This window comes from Sus scrofa, chromosome 16 (genome assembly GCF_000003025.6).
Source record: "Sus scrofa isolate TJ Tabasco breed Duroc chromosome 16, Sscrofa11.1, whole genome shotgun sequence".
Classification (NCBI taxonomy): domain Eukaryota; kingdom Metazoa; phylum Chordata; class Mammalia; order Artiodactyla; family Suidae; genus Sus; species Sus scrofa.
In genome coordinates, this window is record NC_010458.4 from 50,503,101 (window position 1) to 50,520,060 (window position 16,960).

Here is a 16,960-nt window from a genome sequence, read left to right on the forward strand (position 1 = left end):
AACTCAGAGCCTCCCAGGAAGCAGAGCCCTAATATTTCCTTTACCATTTTCTTTAAAGCTTGGTAGGGCGTTATAAATCTCACCCCATAATCACACAGAGTGAACTCTGCCCCATGCTAGCTAATGTCCTCCACCACTGCCCTTGAAGCATACATTGTCTCCTCCCAACATCATACACCCAAAGCTCCCCTTGGGCCTGTCTGATGACTTTAACAATCAGGGCCACCACCCCCTGCTGCCCAGGTTGTGCACTGTGCAACTCTATAGGGCATCACAGACTATGATGTGAATGCCGCCCCTGGAGTTGCACAATGTAGTGGCCCTGCTTCGGTTCATTTCCATGAGACACTGAGGCATTATGGAAATAGGACACTCAGACAAAAAGCCACCAGGGGAAGTTCTGGTGTGGCACAGGTTTAATCCCTGGCCTAGGAACTTCCACACACTGTGGGTGGAGCTAAAAAAGAAAACAAAACCCAGAAAGTCACCAGATACTACCATAAATTGCATGCACACATATTCAGAATATGCAGAAATATGTAAAGCAGTTGATCTTTTTTGATTTGGTGGCCCAGGAACTCTCTGTAAAGGTTTTTTTGTTTTTTGTTTTTTTTCTTTCTTTTTTTTTTTTTTTTTTTTTTTTGCCATCCCCACAGAGTGTGAAAGTTTCTGGACCAGGGATCAAACCCATGTTACAGCAGCAACCTGAGCCATTGCAGTGACAATGCTGATCCTTAACCTGCTGCACCACAAGGGAACTCCTGAACACAGTATCTTTGATGTTGTTTTAAGGAGGGAGCTATAGTGAGAAGACAAGTCTGGGCAAGTATATCATCCAGTCCCCTAAGAGATTAATACCCAGCAGAACTTTGCTTAGCAGTGTTAATAGCATTCTTATGTAGTACTGGAATCTATATGCTCCTAAAACTAAGAAATATATATATATATAATAATAACAGTCAAAGGCAGGTCCTGTGAAGGTAGGGGCAGAGAGAAGGGTGGAATCACTTTTGGAATATCCCTTTTTTTTTTCCCCAAGACTACTTGGAAGCTCACTGCCAGAAGGCAAGCCCGACAGAAACAGAACCAAGTCCCCAAAGCAGGTTTTATTAAACCCCACCTCTGATCCTCACCCTGTTTCAATATTGAAAAGTGTGCATGTTCACTTGGAAAGCACTATTATTTTTTACAGTTAATTGCTAGGTTACATTTTCTCCTTTTGTTTGTCATTTTATAACTTGCACAAGCCCTTTGGATTTTAAATATTGTTTTCTTCCTGCTTTCCCATTTAAGGTATTATCATTAGCATGGAGTCCATAGTTGACAACCCATTTTGGTGGGGAGCGGTGAAGCAAGTTCTCCTAATGCATTGTTACTGAACAAAAGGTTTGGAAAGGTCCAGGACAAAGACAGGCTTCACTTGAAATCAGCATATCCCGGAAAAGATTTAGGTGAGCTGAAACGGAGGGTTGACCTTCCAAACTGTGACATGCATCACATGAGATGACTTGGATTCTTGTGTGGCTCCAGCCACCTATGTAGAAGGGGTGTTGACCTAGATTACCCCTTGCTGTTTGGATTGGACACACTTCACTTCCCTGTATCAAAACCATGGCCAGGCTGCCAAACAGTTGCCATCTTACACTCCATGGCTAGACTGGAGGATTTTCACCTGTGATACTGGATAAGGAATAGCTTTTCGAAGCTTGCAGGGAAGCTGCAGAGTCCAGAGGTTGGAGATCTGGGAGTCAGAGACCAAAACTGTAGCCCTAACACAACCTTAAATTCACAGGCACTGGTCCAATTTGTCTGATGATTTCCTTCTGGCTAGAATTTTAACTACCAAAGGAGTTTCGTTTTGGAACCTGTAAGCAATAAAGGTTCAAAGAAAGTCAACTATAAAAAAACCCCAACCAAACAAACACTAAAGATAGTCCTTTCCTTTAATATCCAAATTTCTTGCTCCCTTATTGTTGGAGTATATATTTCACTAAAGATCAATTAAAAGAGTTGACTCATAAACATCCAGCCTCATACTTTAGCGTGCATCAGTCTCCATGGGAACCCATCAAATGCAAATTCTCAGGCTCTGTCCCCACAATATTCCAATTAAGTACGTTTTCCCGTAGTATTTTCTCATAAAGTTGTAAGGTACCAGAGAGTTTCTCATAATAGTGTAAAAGCACAAAACACCCAAATGAAGGCTGCCCACAACAAAAAAGTGCCTTTCTCACGTGAAAGAAATTTGGGAGAGTCAATATAGTGCTGGCGGGGTAGTTTCAAGAAGTAATCAGAAACCAGGATTCTTTCTACTTCATTGCTTTTCCTTCTTCAGAATTAAACTTCTGTCTAGATCCAAGATAGCTGATCAAGCTCCAGGCATCATATCTGTATTCTAGATCAAAGGAAGGAGGAAGATGAAGACTACCACCCTTCTCTTTGAGGAAATGTTTCAGAAGACACATACACACATCACTTCCGTTCTCTTCTCATTGGCCAGAATTTGGCTCTATGGCCACATCCCATGGCAAAAGAAGTTGGGAAGTATGGCCCTTATTTACTTTTTTTCTTTTTTGCCATTTCTAGGGCCGCTCCCTGGGCAAGTGGAGGCTCCCAGGCTAGGGGTCAAATCGGAGCTGTAGCCGCCTGCCTACACCACAGCCATGGCAACGCCGGATCCTTAACCCACTGAGTGAGGCCAGGGATCCAACCTGTAAGCTCGTGGTTCCTAGTCGGATTCGTTAACCACTGAGCCACGACGGAAACTCCTTTACTTTATTTAATGCCGAGCCTGGCGTTATGACCCAGCACCCTGTAGGCCTTTCATGAGTGTTTGTTGAAGTATTGTTGAATTAATCAATTCTCTTTCTTCTTTTACCTGCAGCATATGGAGGGTCCCAGGCTAGGGGTCCAACTGAAGCTACAGCTGCCAGCCTACGCCACAGCCACAGCCACGCCAGATCTGAGCTATGTCTGCGACCTACACCACAGCTCATGGCAATGCCAGATCCTTAACCCACTGAGCAAGGCCAGGGATCGAACCCACCACCTCATGGTTCCCAGTCAGATTCGTTTCCGCTGCTCCATGACAGGAACTCCCCTTCTTTCTTCTTGATATACAAGTCATAAGGAAGTTCAAAGTAAGAAATGTTAGGTTGACTTTAAAAACACACATACCTTGGAAAACTGGAGGTAAAATACAGAAATTTCTTAAGAGCAAATATCAAGTTTCTCTTGGCATATGATTTCTCCCATGCTGCTAACCTTATAGTAAATCAGTCACTGTCAATTCTGGCGAGTGGTTTTATAAACTTAGTAAACCATTTGAATCTTGTGTAAAACACATTATACAGGGTAATAGCTTCATTTGGCCGAGTCATCTTAGGTGTAGTTCCACGATTGCATTAAGCTAGGCTTTATTGATATACCATCAATGTTAAACAGCTTCTTAATGAAGTGGATTGCCTGGAGCTGTTGAATAGTGCACGTACACACACGTACATACACACAAAAGTTATCATCACCTAAAAACAATGGGCAGAGGCAGTAATTATATAATATTAATGAGCAATATCACATACAATTGGATATGCCAGTTTCTAATGTAGCTGAGCTGATTCTCAGTAATGGGTTTCTTGAAATGACCTGGCCCCTGAAGAAGTGTCTTCAGGTTCAACAGTCCATGTAAAATATAATAAATGTGTAAATAATTTAGCAAGGGAAATAGGTAGCATTATGACCACACTTCTGTGCTGCTATTATTTAAAAGCCCGGCAGCTTGGTATTTAGAAACCACTATGTCCAGGGGTGTTGTAATTCACCATTTGTTCAGAGTTGAAATGAGGCAGAGGCGGGCTTCAGGCCCCTAGCTCATTTTTTATTTAGAGGCAGGTTTTTTTTTTTTTTTTTAATCCATTTGGCCATTTAAGTTCCAAAAATAGAAAGAGGAAAAAGAAATAAACAAGCTTCAGATGTGGAAGTTTAGAGGCTAGTTTGAGTCCTCTTAAGCAAGCTCAGAGATGCGATTTTTAGGAAACATTCTACAAACTTAAGTGTATGGCGTGAGTTTAAAAATTAGATTCATTGTGTGTGTGTATTTTTTTTAAATCCACATATGGCAATTTATGAGGCAGTATTTTTCAAATTCTAGTCCTTTTAATAAACTTAGACACACAATTTTTGCTTTTTTTGTTACCAACGTATCTTATCTATTATTCACCCAATATTATTTGTAAATGGACTCACTTTTTAAAGAATTTAACTAAATAAGTCTAAAAGAAAAATTGTGTGTCACTAATGTAAATTAAAAAAATCAACACACCATGCCATAAACAGATGTTGTCATTTATTTGCCTTTTCAAACACACTAAAATAAACATTGAGTCAAACAAATGCTTAGTAATTGAAATGAATTCCTCTGTGCTACCTAAAACATCTCAAGAAGTGGGAGTGACCCTTTTAGGGAAGTCTGGCTTACTGGTTATGTAATGGTGTACTTTGGAATCAGGCAAGATTGGTTCAAGTCCCACCCCTGACATTTGCCAGCTGAATAAAACGCACACAGGGCTTTTTGTGTCCCTGAGTCTCAGTTTCTGCACCTGGAAAGTGGGGATAAAAAATGTGTTGAGCAGTTAGTTGAAAGAATCATATGAGGTAATTTACATAAAGCTCCTGGCATGGCACCTACCTATATTTAAGTGTCCAAGAAATGTCTCCTATGATTATTATTATTTTGTGATTGGGGAGATGTGGGTCATCACAGAGAATCAACCACTGACAAAGTCAGTTAGAACAAACAAATGGTGCTAGGCATCCACCACATGACAGGCTCTGTGATGGGCCCTGGGAACATGGAGATAATTCTTTTTTTTTTTTTTTTTTGCTCTTTAGGGCCACACTCATGGCATATGGAGGTTTGCAGGCTAGGGGTCGAATTGGAGCTACAGCTGCCAGCCTACACCAGAGCCACAGCAACGTGGGATCTGAGCCACGTCTGCAACCTACCCCACAGCTCACGGCAACGCCAGATCCTTAACCCACTGAGTGAGGGCAGGGATCGAACCTGCAACCTCATGGTTCCTAGTCGGATTCGTTTCTGCTGCGCCACGACGGGAACTCCTGGAGATAATTCTTGAAGTGACAAACATGTATAGAGCTAAAGATAGCACAATATGGGAAATGCAGCGAGAGGTATGTGCCCAGGTTATTACGGTAGGCCAGAGGAGGACATGAGGAAAGTCAACGTCCAGGAAGAAAAATGTGCAGATCCAAAAACCAGGTCTTTCCTGATAGCTTATGGGGACATACATCAGTACTAGGAGTACCAAGTAAATTAGATTTCTGCTGCGGAACAGAAAGTGCATGAAGTTCAGACATATATATAGCTACGGAGATGTATCACTTACTTATGGGCTTAAGTGACATTAATGAATTGGTGAATATCATTTTCAAAACCAAACAGTGGTCAAGCAACATGTAAATGGGATTTTAAATTTCTTTCCTTTCATAGAGGTCACAGTGGTTCACGGATATTTTCAATTTGCCCAGCAGAATGATTCTTTGGTTTTAAAATTATTGTTATTCCTTGCTTACATGTAAAAATGATGCAATTCCATAAGAAAGCCCAGGTTTGTGTCCTCTCTTTAAAAAGTGGAAGATGTGGGAGTTCCCGCTGTGGCTCAAGGTTAAGAACCTGATATATATTTTCCATGAGGATGTAGGTTCCATCCTTCGCCTCATTCAGTGTGTTCAGTATCTGGCATTGCTGTGAGCTGTGGTATGGGTCGAAGATGCGGCTTGGATCTGGCGTTGCTGTGGCTGTGGCATAGGTAGGCAGCTCTAATTCCCACTCACTCCCTAGCCTGGAAACTTCCATATGCTGCAGGTGTGGCTATAAAAAGAAAGTAAATAAATAAAATAAAGTAGAAGATGTGGCCCTCCGAATCCATGTCCCCACATGGATGGAGCTGAGTAGCCGCTGTTGTTGTAACTTGGGGCATTTATTCTCCAGCACACACCAGAGTCCCAACCCTCCCAGGGGATAGTGCTTCCCTAAGATTCAGGCAAAGTGGGCCTCTGCCCTTGACCCCATGCAGCCTGGATGCAGCACTGCCTCTTCTAGATCATGCTGCTGGGCCTTGGAATTCCCTGCCCATGTGACCCAAGCCTGTTTCCAGAGCCTGCAGAGACTTATTTCTCAGTTAGTTCTCCCAAGGGCAAATCGTATACTAGGGAACATACCCCGTGCCTGAGAAGTGGCCAAGAGAAAGCTGGGGATGGGGAAGGGGAGGGACTGAAGCTTAAATGTGTGGCCAGGATGTCTGTCCATCCACCTGCACAAAGTTCCCTACTTTGGGTGATGGAGTCAGGCACGGGAAGAGAAGAAGAGCCATTATAAAGGGACATGTGTCAAGGTAGACAACTAGAAGCCACTTCGATTTGTTAACTTGTTTTAAATCCATCTGGTAAATGGATTTCCATTTAACTTTTTCCAAGGCCAGCAAATGTTAGCAAATATTAGAGGAGGGCCTGTTGGAGGATTTCATTCCTTTCTCTTTGCTGCCTGGCTCCCATTAGTGGCTTGAGTTTGTGGCTAGCAGTAGTCTGTGAACTGCCTGAGGGTAGGAAGTATACCTGATGTTTGCACTTTAAGCCCCGCCCCAAGCACAGTCTTTGGTTGTAGTACCCAATTCATATCAAATGAACTGATAGCTCAGGTTAGCCTTCTTGGAATTATATTCTCATGTCATAGATGTCCACCCATTATAGATGATTTAAAATTGCCTCCTTAGCAACTTCATTAATTGCTAGAAATGTTTTTGATTATGTCTGTTTTCGGTTTTGGTTTGTTTTTTTGTGTGTGTAAAATGAATTTACATACATGGTATAATCTGAAAGATTTGAGAAAAGTAAAAAGAAGAAAAGAATATCACACATCACCCTAACTCCAGTGGTGCTGCCATGATTAACACCTTGGTAGATTTATTTCAGTCTTTTCTCGTGTTTCTTTTCAGAATCAGGATCCTACCCAGAGATTTATGACCATGAGCTGCCATACTCGAACTCTTTGAGCAGCTTTCTGGCTACTGTTTGTCATTCCCTGAGATGCATTTGAAAAGATAAATTGCCTAAGAAACTTCTAGGTTTCATGGCGAAATATTGAAGTGAAGAGTGTTATAAACATTTTCCCAAGAGGTGAAATGATGTGGTTCTAAATTTTTATGTGTGAGAGAGTTTACTATTTACCCTTCTTACCAATCATTCATCATTTTTATCAGCATCATAATCACTGTCAAGGGTCAATTATTAGCCACCTAATTTTTTTTTCTTCTTTCTTTTGCTTTTTAGGGCTGCAGTTGTGGCATATGGAAGTTCCCAGGCTAGGGGTTGAATCAGAGCTGTTGCTGCTGGCCTACGCCACAGCCACAGCAACCCTGGATCCAAGCCACATCTGTGATCCATACCACAGCTCACGGCAATGTGGGATCCTTAACCCACTGAACTGGGCCAGGGATTGAACCTGGGTTTGTTACCACTGAGCCACCCTAGCCATCTAATTTCTTACAGCCGTTTCCTATTAAGCTCGATATGAAGAATACTGCATACACCTGGCCCTCTCTCTCTCCAAGCTGACAGACTGCCAGGCCTACATGCTTGTTGTTCTGTCAGCAGTCCACAAACACTGATCAGGTGATGCCTAAAGGCCAGGCACCACTGAATTCCCGAGACTGCCTGGTGTAACAGGGGAGAGGTGACCAAATTCCAAATTGCAATAAGCATGACAAGCCAATAAATAAGGGTGCCATGGGGACACAGAAGAGAAGCTGCCTTACTCAGCCTGGACTCCAGGGAGGGCTTCCAAAAAGAGGGGATATTTGAGCACTGTCTGGAAAGCTGAGCTGGTGGTTGGCAGCTGCATAAAGGAATCAGGTTTCGGGCTGAGGCCCCTTGAGGGTGTGGCTGGTGCAAAGGAGACCACCTAAGCAACATTTATTGACTCGACACCATATCAGGAGCCATGCTGGATCCTCAGAAGACAGAGACGGATGGGCTAAGGAATGAATACACATTCCTGCCATCTTACCTGATAGAATACTTCAGAATTACATTTTGATAATTAAGCTCCAATCTAAGGCATTCTAGAAGATTCTAGGAGATTTTATCTAGAAGATAAAAGTAAACTCAAAATGACCTCAGCAATTTGGCAATATCCATTAAAATAAAAACAGTGTATGTCCCATGACCCAGAAATTCTATTTCTTGATTTCTTCTATAGAGGAAAAAAAAAATCTGTTCAGACACTTGCTTCTGTAAAAGAATGTGCACCATGGCACTTTTTGTAAAAATGAAATAAAAAATCAAAAAATCAACCCAAATATTTGTACATAGAAGAATGGCAGTCAAAACTAGGCCAAATCTATCCCATGGAAATGTATGGAACATTTGGAAGAGTAAGGTAGATTTATATATACACAATAAAGGCTATGAGACAGACAGCTGTGGGAAAAAAATCACATTAAGACATGTACCATATGATATCACTCATGTAAAAAAAAAAAATCCACACAAAACCTCCACATTTTCTATAGGTACAGAAATATGCAAGTTTTCCTTAGGTCACAGATACACATTTTATAGAGGCACACGGATAACTAATTAAATGCACTGATTGAGAGCTTTTGCTGAACTGAAAACTGGCTGCCTCTGAGGGGTTCGGAGACTGGAAGAGGTGGTGAAAAGAGATATAGGGCTTACCTTTTAAAATCTTTTACAGGGAGCATGTATTCTGTGAATTACTTCTCCAATTAAAGGTTAATGTGGGCGTTTCCTGGTGGCTCTGGAGTTGTCACTGCTGTACTCTGGTTCCTGCTGTGGCACCAGGTTGATCCCTGGCCCAGAAACTTCTGCATGCTGCTGGTATGGCCAAAAAGTTTGTTGGTACATACATAAAAACGGTAAAACGGTAAACATGCTCTTTCAGAGTAAATCAGTAGCCCTTATTTAGAATCAAATTGAGCAACATGAAAGAAGACACTAAAATGTTCCTACCCTCTGACCCAGTGATTTTCCTTTTAGGAATTCATCCAAAGGAAAGAACCCAGAGAGTCACAATGATTTTCATATAAGGATGTTCAATGCAGTATTATTTATCATAGTGGGAAAAAAAAGGGGATTATCTGAAATGTACACTAACAGGAGAAAGCTTAAATGGTAAGTTTACATAATGGAATGCTGAGTAGCCATCAAAACCTTGTTGCAGAAGAATTTTATTGACTTGTAAAAATGTGAGCAAAGTAATATTAATATAAAAATGTGAAAATAGAGTGATTTCAAATATGATATAAACACAAATACACATACACAAGATCCATGGAGGTGGGGTAGGGGACCCAGGAGAGCGATCTGACTGGGCCTCATGGTCGCCTAAGGTCTCAAATTTAGATTTTTGACATGGTTTCTAAATGTAGTTAATCATAGGGATACTCTGAATAGTCACACACAGTCACAGATAGTCTTGCTAATGTCATGTGACTGATTGCTGCATGTAAATATTTAAAATACAACACAGTTTTTTTTTTTTTTTTTCCCATTCTGATTTAGTATTTGCTTCACAAATAGAGGAAGCCCAGACTATTCACTCTTTCACGGGCTGAGGGGACCGGGCACAAAGGACATGGGAGTGTACGTGCTGGTTGTCTCTTGGCCGTGGGATTTAGATTTTTTAATGGAGAATTTTCTGCTTTTCCTAAATTTTCTACAATGAACATGTATAATTCTCTTGTAATTTAAAAATAGCTTGGGGGGAAAGGACAAATTAGCAGTTTGGGATTAACATATACACACTACTATATGTAAAATAACAAGGACCTACTGTATAGCACAGGGAACTATACTCCATTCTTGAAATAACCTATGATGGAAAAGAATCTGAAAGAGAATATATATATATGTATGTGTATAATACATATATACGTATGGAACTATAACTGAATCACTTTGCTATACACTTGAAACTAACACAAATTAGCTATACTTCAATTATAAAAATCATTAAAACATAGCTCCTAGACTGAAACTTTTCACAACAAACAGAAAAAACGAACCCCCAAAAAACCAGAAGAGGAAATGCCCTCCTTTAAAACACAAAAGCAGCGCCTGGCTCGAGAATGTGCCACATCAGGATGTCCCCGGGCGGAGTCCTCGGCAGGCTGGCACCAGGGCTGGACAGAAAGAATGCAGCTGGACCCTGCTCCAGAGTGTCACGGGAAGGCCAGCTCGACTCTGGCCCCCACCCCTCCCCTCGCTGCACTCCTGGGTGAGGCCAGGGCAGTTCCACAGCCCAGAGGGGTTCAAAGCCTGACCTGGGGTTTGGAGGGGGTGGGGAGATGATCCAGACTCCTGATAAACCAGGGGAACCTGCCTCCATGGCTCTAAATCAGGGTGCATAAGAGCAGGGAGGAGCCGCTCATTTGCAGGAACAAATGGATACTCAGGTCGGGCTGATAAATAAATCCCTTTATCGGGGGACTTCAGAATGGAGGGTTTATTTGCATGGCAGACCAGCTGCACACGGGTTGGCAGGCACAATAGGGTGAGAAAGACCAGAATCACTAGATTAAGGTGGAATCTTTTATTAATAGATTTGAGCCCTACTCTTGACAGGTTCGGAGGGTGTGTGCACGCGTGTGTGTGTGTGTGTGTGCGCGCGCGCGCGCGTGAGATTGTGTCTTAGAGCCAACAAAGCGAACACTCCTTCCCACCGTCCTCCACCCCCCACGCCCCAGGCTTTTGCTGCCCACTGACAAAGCGGGTAAAACGGGTTCTGTCAGCAGAACAAACACAAGGCGTTCAGTTTTTCCCCTGGTGAGGAAATCACTCCTGCCTCTTCACCAGAGGAACACGTGTGCGGATAGGTCAGGAGCACATCGAGTGTCTCCTGGTGAACAGCTGGGGCTGGGAGCCAGCACCCTCATTAGGGGAAGCTGCTACTATTTCCAGCCTGCCTCTATTCACTGAAAGCAGGTCATTACAAACACAGCGCGATTTTGCATATTAACCAAATTAAGATAATAATACGTTCTCTCTTTTCATGTGCTATACTGATAAATCCCAATTTATGAATGAAACATACTGATTAGTTAGTTAAAAAATAATTAGTCCCAGAATGTGTTTTGGTGTTGGAGACTTACCAAATGCACACACAAATACATTTTTCCCAAGTCCTCGGCACATTCGTCTTTTAAAGAAAACTATTCATAAGATGTGTTCATGGCAAACAAATGACGAGGAAGCCTGATTTTTTTTTTTTTTTTTCTGGCTGTATTGGGTACAATTTGGATGTTATTTGGTGCCTGAAAGGCTGGAGCACTTTAGAAATATGGATCCAGGCAATGATGGCTGTTATACTCCATTGAATGTTGATGTTCAGATTGTCAAAAGAAATGGTCCCGGCTCCAAAGCTCCTTCTTGTCCTGGAGAGAACCTTCCAGCTCTATTATGGAGCCTTCACTTCTGGTGTCCAAATTACAGAAAGACCAGCAGTGAAGAACTGGGAGGTAGCATCCATAAGACCGTAAGAGTGGGGTCCATTAGATTTTCATTGCGTTCCCACAGATGAGAAAACCAATATTGGGTTTCAGACCAAATCTGGGTGCTCTGACCACTGACAATCAGAAAGTTCCAGACACTCCAAGGACAAAGAGAGCGTGAGGATGACTGCCAAGCCAAGGGCCTTTAACCAAAGACCAGCTCACCATTCCTCACCCTGGAGGCTGTACACAGCACAATTGCACCCTGCAATAGTCTATGGCTTGTACTGCAATGTGTATTGTGAAAAACACCCTTTGCAGATGCTTTCACTTGCCCACTGGATGTGTGTGGTAGAGGAAGATGGTGTAGCTTTCATTACTGGACCAGATCACAGTTTCTTCGATTGAGCCCCAAATGGAGTAGAGGTTTGCCTTTAGGAACCTTGTGTGGAAATCACACTGAGATGCTTTGGCCATGAGAGGCCTGCAGGAACACAGACAAGTGAGGGGAGCTGTACTTTAGGCTTCTGCCCCACAGTTACTCCAGCGAACAGGCCACTGTTCAAGTGTGGCGGTTTTTTTCCTCCCCAAAAATGTATAGTGCGACTCACTTAAGTGAAACAGTCCTACTTCCCTGAAGGGTATGGGCTCAGAGAATGGGATTTGGTGTCAGACCGGGCTGGCTGTCCAAATCGTTATCTTATTTCTCTGAGTTTCAAACGTGTTTATCTCTAGCTTTGGGATAATAATAACAAACACTGATATAACACTTACTATGTGCCAGGGACTGTTCTAGGGGTTTTATATATATCTTCGTCCCTCCAATCTTGGCAATTCATCTCCCTGTGACAGGCAGGAGGGAAAGCAGTAGACTGCAATCAATGGCAGCTCCATTATTGCCTTATTGCTGCTTTTCAGTCTCGTCCTCTATGGCTTCCCCTCACACTGCCTCCACTTCATTCGTTCATGCATTCATTCATTCATTCAACAAACACCTCCTGACCTCTCTGGGACTCTAAGGGACCAGAGATAAAGAGGTCTCAATAGTTCCCCTGACTCCCTCGTCTGTCCCAGCTCTTGAAGTTTGTTTGCCTAATGACCAAGCCCTCACAACTCCTCTCAGGCATCTCCTCTGTGAAGCTTTTAGTCCACCACGAGTTGAAAATTTTCCCATTCTGTGTAAAGGTTGCAATCTATTCTGATGGGTTAGGCAACTATCATGCCTGGTCCATCAGTACCGGTCATGAAAATACCTTGAAAATCCGCCCTTCCTCCAGCCCACCTTCCCTTCCCCCGCTCCGGGTACCGCAGCGCCCTGCATGCATCTCCATCTTTATTTTATCATCCTGCATTTTCATCACTAGTTTTTCTTCTCCTGTCTCCTCTCCTTGACTGGGAGCCCCTGGAGGGCAAGTTTGCATGTCACGCATCCCTGCAGCTAGCTCAGCGCTGACCACTAGAAATGCTCAATAATAGAGAGAGAGGGGGAGGAGGAGGACAATGGGTAGAAGACAAGAAACATAGGGGGAAAGGGACCTGGTGTATTTTTGGCCCATGCGCTGATCACCATGAGGAAGTGGCCACAGGCTATAAAGCTGTCTTTATAGACACCTCCCCCAGCCATCTGCCCCGCAACTCTAGCATAAGAAATCTCTGCCTTTCCTATAAAAATGTCAGCTCATATGCAAATTGTATATGAGTGTTGAGTAATATCTAAGTTTTGCATTTGGAAAAGGAAAAAAAAAAAAAACCTCTTGCTCTTGCCTGTGTCTGTTTCATTGTCTGGTCCTTTGAGGCTCTGGTCTGTGAGTGTCTGTGCCAGTGTGATGGCTGAGAATGGAGGCTTTATGTGCAAAGGAAGCAAGGCTTTTCTTTGGCTGCTTCTCTGAACCCAGCTGCCAGTCACAGGGCTGCCTGCCTTGATCTCCTTCAAGGAGGTCTCCCATCTGTGTTTTAGCTCTGGATTCAGAAGGCCACTGCCTTTCCAGGCAGGCTCTTAGGACATCCCTTGGGTCCCGAGTGTCCTGGGGCCATGGAAGGCCCACAGCCAGGCAGCACTGAGCCCTGATATGCTGTGTGCTGCAGTGGAAAGGAGTCAGGTAGGCAGCGCCAACTGGGTCTCAATCTCAAGCTTTTTGACCTCTCTGTGACCTCAGTTTCCTCATCAGGAAAACAGGGAGAGCAGAATAGCCAGTGTGGCAGAGGTGCTGTAAGGAATGGGTGAGATAATGCATCTGATCACATTTTGTGAACGTAAAGGTCAGCCGTACATGTCGCTTTATTATTAACAGGAGGTTCAAACCCAAGTTCTAGCGGAGGCGCTAAAGTCTGACAGCTGCTGCATTCCACAGCAGGGGCAAGGCCAGCCAAGAGCAGAATTTACAAAAGAAAATTCCAAACACCAATCGAACCCTTCTCAAAGCTCTTCACCACTTTGGAAAGTAGAAATGGGGTACGTTATTGACCTCTGGGGAAGATTTTGGGAGGCCTTCTTTGGAGAAGGCATTTGTGCTTTCACCCTCAGCCCTTGTCCCCTGGGACTCTCAGAGAGCTTGTTTTGTGTACCCTGCAGCTGGAGGATGCGGTGGGCCTAGGTCTGACTTGTGCTCAAGGAAGCGGCAGTGGCTGGTGGCAGCAGAGAAGGGACACGGCCCTATGATGGCAGGTCAGAGGTAGGGGAAATGGGGGCCAGGTGTTGGGGGTGGGCTGGGGAGCTGTTACATTCAGTACAGCAATAAAAATGTCAGTCTGGGGTCATTATGAAAGGGATCCTGTCCCAAAGGGAGAGGCCAGTTGGAGCGGGTGGGGTGCAGACTGGCCAAAGGGAAAGCCTGAATTTGTTATCATAGATGGTCCAGCAGAGGCATCTCCAGAAAATCTGGGTGCAGAACTGTCAGCTTCAAGTATCTGTCAGACTCAGAGCGGGCAAAGTCAGGCTTTGACAGTGCCAAACAATTGAGGACTTTCCTGTCCCCTCCTTTCCTTCTCGATTCCCATGTAACCTTTGAGGCAACCAGAAAATAGGTTAGCAAGATAGTGGAGGAGCAGATACACCAACCCCCCAGGATTCTGCCGGAAGGAGGCCCTCGTGGAAAGAGGGGAGCAGAAATAAGTGATGAACTGAGGCAGCGGTCTCTGACTTAAAGCGACCCCAGGAGCTTTTACTACCTAACACTGATCAGAAAACTTCTGGGGCTGCTCAGAATCTCATTCTTCGGGGAGGAAGAGATTGCGGACCATGCACAGGTTTAAAGTGAAACAGGAGACAAAAATCAAATTGCTTTTATAAGACTCCTGCTTGTTCAGTGTATTGGATACATTATTTTTACTTATTTAGTGCTAACCATGTGCTAAGTACCGTGCAAAGCACTTTATATTTTCAAAATAACACAGGGAGGTAGTGGCCATTATCACCTCCATTTTGCAGAGGAAGAAACTGAGGTTTCGGAAAAGTTAGCTCACCTGACCCAGGTGGCAGGATGGATGGGCAGGAGCAAGGATTGGGAGCCAGGCAGTCAGGCTCCAGAGTGCCATCCCACCTTCCTACCTCCCTCAGTGCACAGATCAGACAAGGACTAAAGTTATCCAAGCATATGCTGCTAAAAATACTTCAAGAGTTCACAGGAATTTGCACCGTTCCCTCTGGGGAAGGACTTCAAGGAGACATGCTGTTTTGGTTAGATTGACTTGGTTTTAAATATCAAGACCCACTCAAGCAAGCTCAAGGAGAAAGGAGGGTGGAATATTTTCATAAGGACACAGGGGTGTATTCTGGAGACCTGTTTTGCCTCTCTCTGCCTCCACCCGTCTCCTTTCTGCTTCTTACTCCTCCTCCTTTCCCCCCAGTTCAGTCCTCAATCCTTGGGGCAGATCCTGGCTGCCTTAGCTTCCGGGTTAGGGGTCTCTCAGCGCCAGTCTTGCAGAGACCAGTTGCCTAGTCTTGATTCCAAATGCAGAGAAAGATAAAGTTCAATATAAAATGAGCACCTACTACATGCCTGGCATTATCTTAGGCACTTGGGATTTAGGAGTGCACAAAATAGTAAAAAAGAAAAAAGGAAGGAAGAAAGAAACTAAACAAAACTTGCCCTTGTGTGTGAGGGTGTCTTCTAGGGAGATTCTGATTGGTTTATCCTGGGTCAGCTGACTTCTTCCTCAGTAGAGCCTTGGTGTCTGGAAGCCAGGCCAAGACACAGAGTTAGGTGTGGAGTTCAGGGCTTCAGGGTTCTTTTTGTTTTTAATGATTTTTATTTTTTCCATTATAGGTGGTTTACAGACTTCAGGATTCTTTTTTTTTTTTTTTTGTCTTTTTGCCATTTTTTGGGCAGCTCCCACAGCATATGGAAGCTCCCAGGCTAGGGGTTGAATCGGAGCTGTAGCCACCAGCCTACACCACAGCAACAGCAACATGGGATCCGAGCCACATCTGCAACCCATACCACAGCTCACGGCAACGCTGGATCCCTAACCCACTGAGCAAGGCCAGGGATCGAACCCACAACCTCATGGTTCCTAGTCGGATTCGTTAACCACTGAGCCACGACGGGAACTCCGACTTCAGGATTCTTAAAGCTGGCCCAGCCAGAAGATTTCAACCTACTATGGAGGTGGTTCTAGCAAGACTTTGGCCCTCCATGATGGCGTCACTGCTGCTAGGTCTTATTGGCTTCCTCTCTTCAGAGGGCCCCTACCCCATCAGCCTTGTCCCCAGTATCTTTCATGCTGAATTTGACACACATTTTCCTTTATCCCACCCCCTTTTATGTTGAATGAAGCCAGATCGTATTTTCTTGCTGCTTTCTGTCCATCTCTCCTTGCATGAAGGCCTTTAAAGGAGTAAGGAGTTAGTCTCTCCTTGCCTTGGTGCCAGCGGCCAGCGGAGGCAGAGCTGGATGATGACAGCACACACAGAGGATGGACTGTATACTGGGGCTCTTGTCCCCCAGATGGTCTCCACTGAGGCAGTGACACTGCTCTGTACAGCTGGGCTTGGCTGTGGGAGCCCGGCTGAACTGGGCCTTGTCAAAGTGCCCTCATCCCTCATGGTTCCACAGGCAGGGATGGTGATGCCTCGACAGTGAGGCTCCTCCCCGGCCCCTGTTCCATGGCCACCGTGATCAACTTTGATAGTGCCAGCTGCCGCTTCTCAATTGGCTGGGTTCTGGGCCTCCTGTTTTCCTACCATTTCTACAGCCTTTCTCCTCATTCTTTGCTTTCCTTTTTTTTTTTTTTTAACACAAGCTACTGCACATTCAGTAATGGAATAGATTACATCAGACACTGCATTTGCCAGCCTCAGTGCTAAGCTACGCATCTTATTGCTGCAACAGAGGATGCCAGCTTGGTTTTTATTGGGATGGAGTTCATAATGCAGAGTCCCCCCCAGACAGGCTTCTGTAGAATCCCTGAGTTTTGTCTGTTGAGAAGCATGG

At 44.2% G+C, this 16,960-nt stretch overlaps 1 long non-coding RNA gene across 7 annotated transcripts in view; it reads right to left on the reverse strand.

Moving 5' to 3' along the window:
* LOC102164818 overlaps positions 539–16,960 on the reverse strand; it is a 230,832-nt gene continuing 214,410 nt past the window's right edge. Inside the window, exons 10-12 of one of the 7 annotated variants that reach the window (XR_002339637.1) lie at positions 8,755–15,701; positions 8,084–8,162; positions 4,326–4,598 (exon numbers count right to left, since the gene is read on the reverse strand). This is a non-coding gene — a long non-coding RNA (uncharacterized LOC102164818). Of the gene's footprint in view, positions 2,396–4,325; positions 15,702–16,960 lie in introns of those variants that run through there. The other 6 variants (XR_002339638.1, XR_002339634.1, XR_002339635.1 and 3 more) reach the window with 6 other exon arrangements.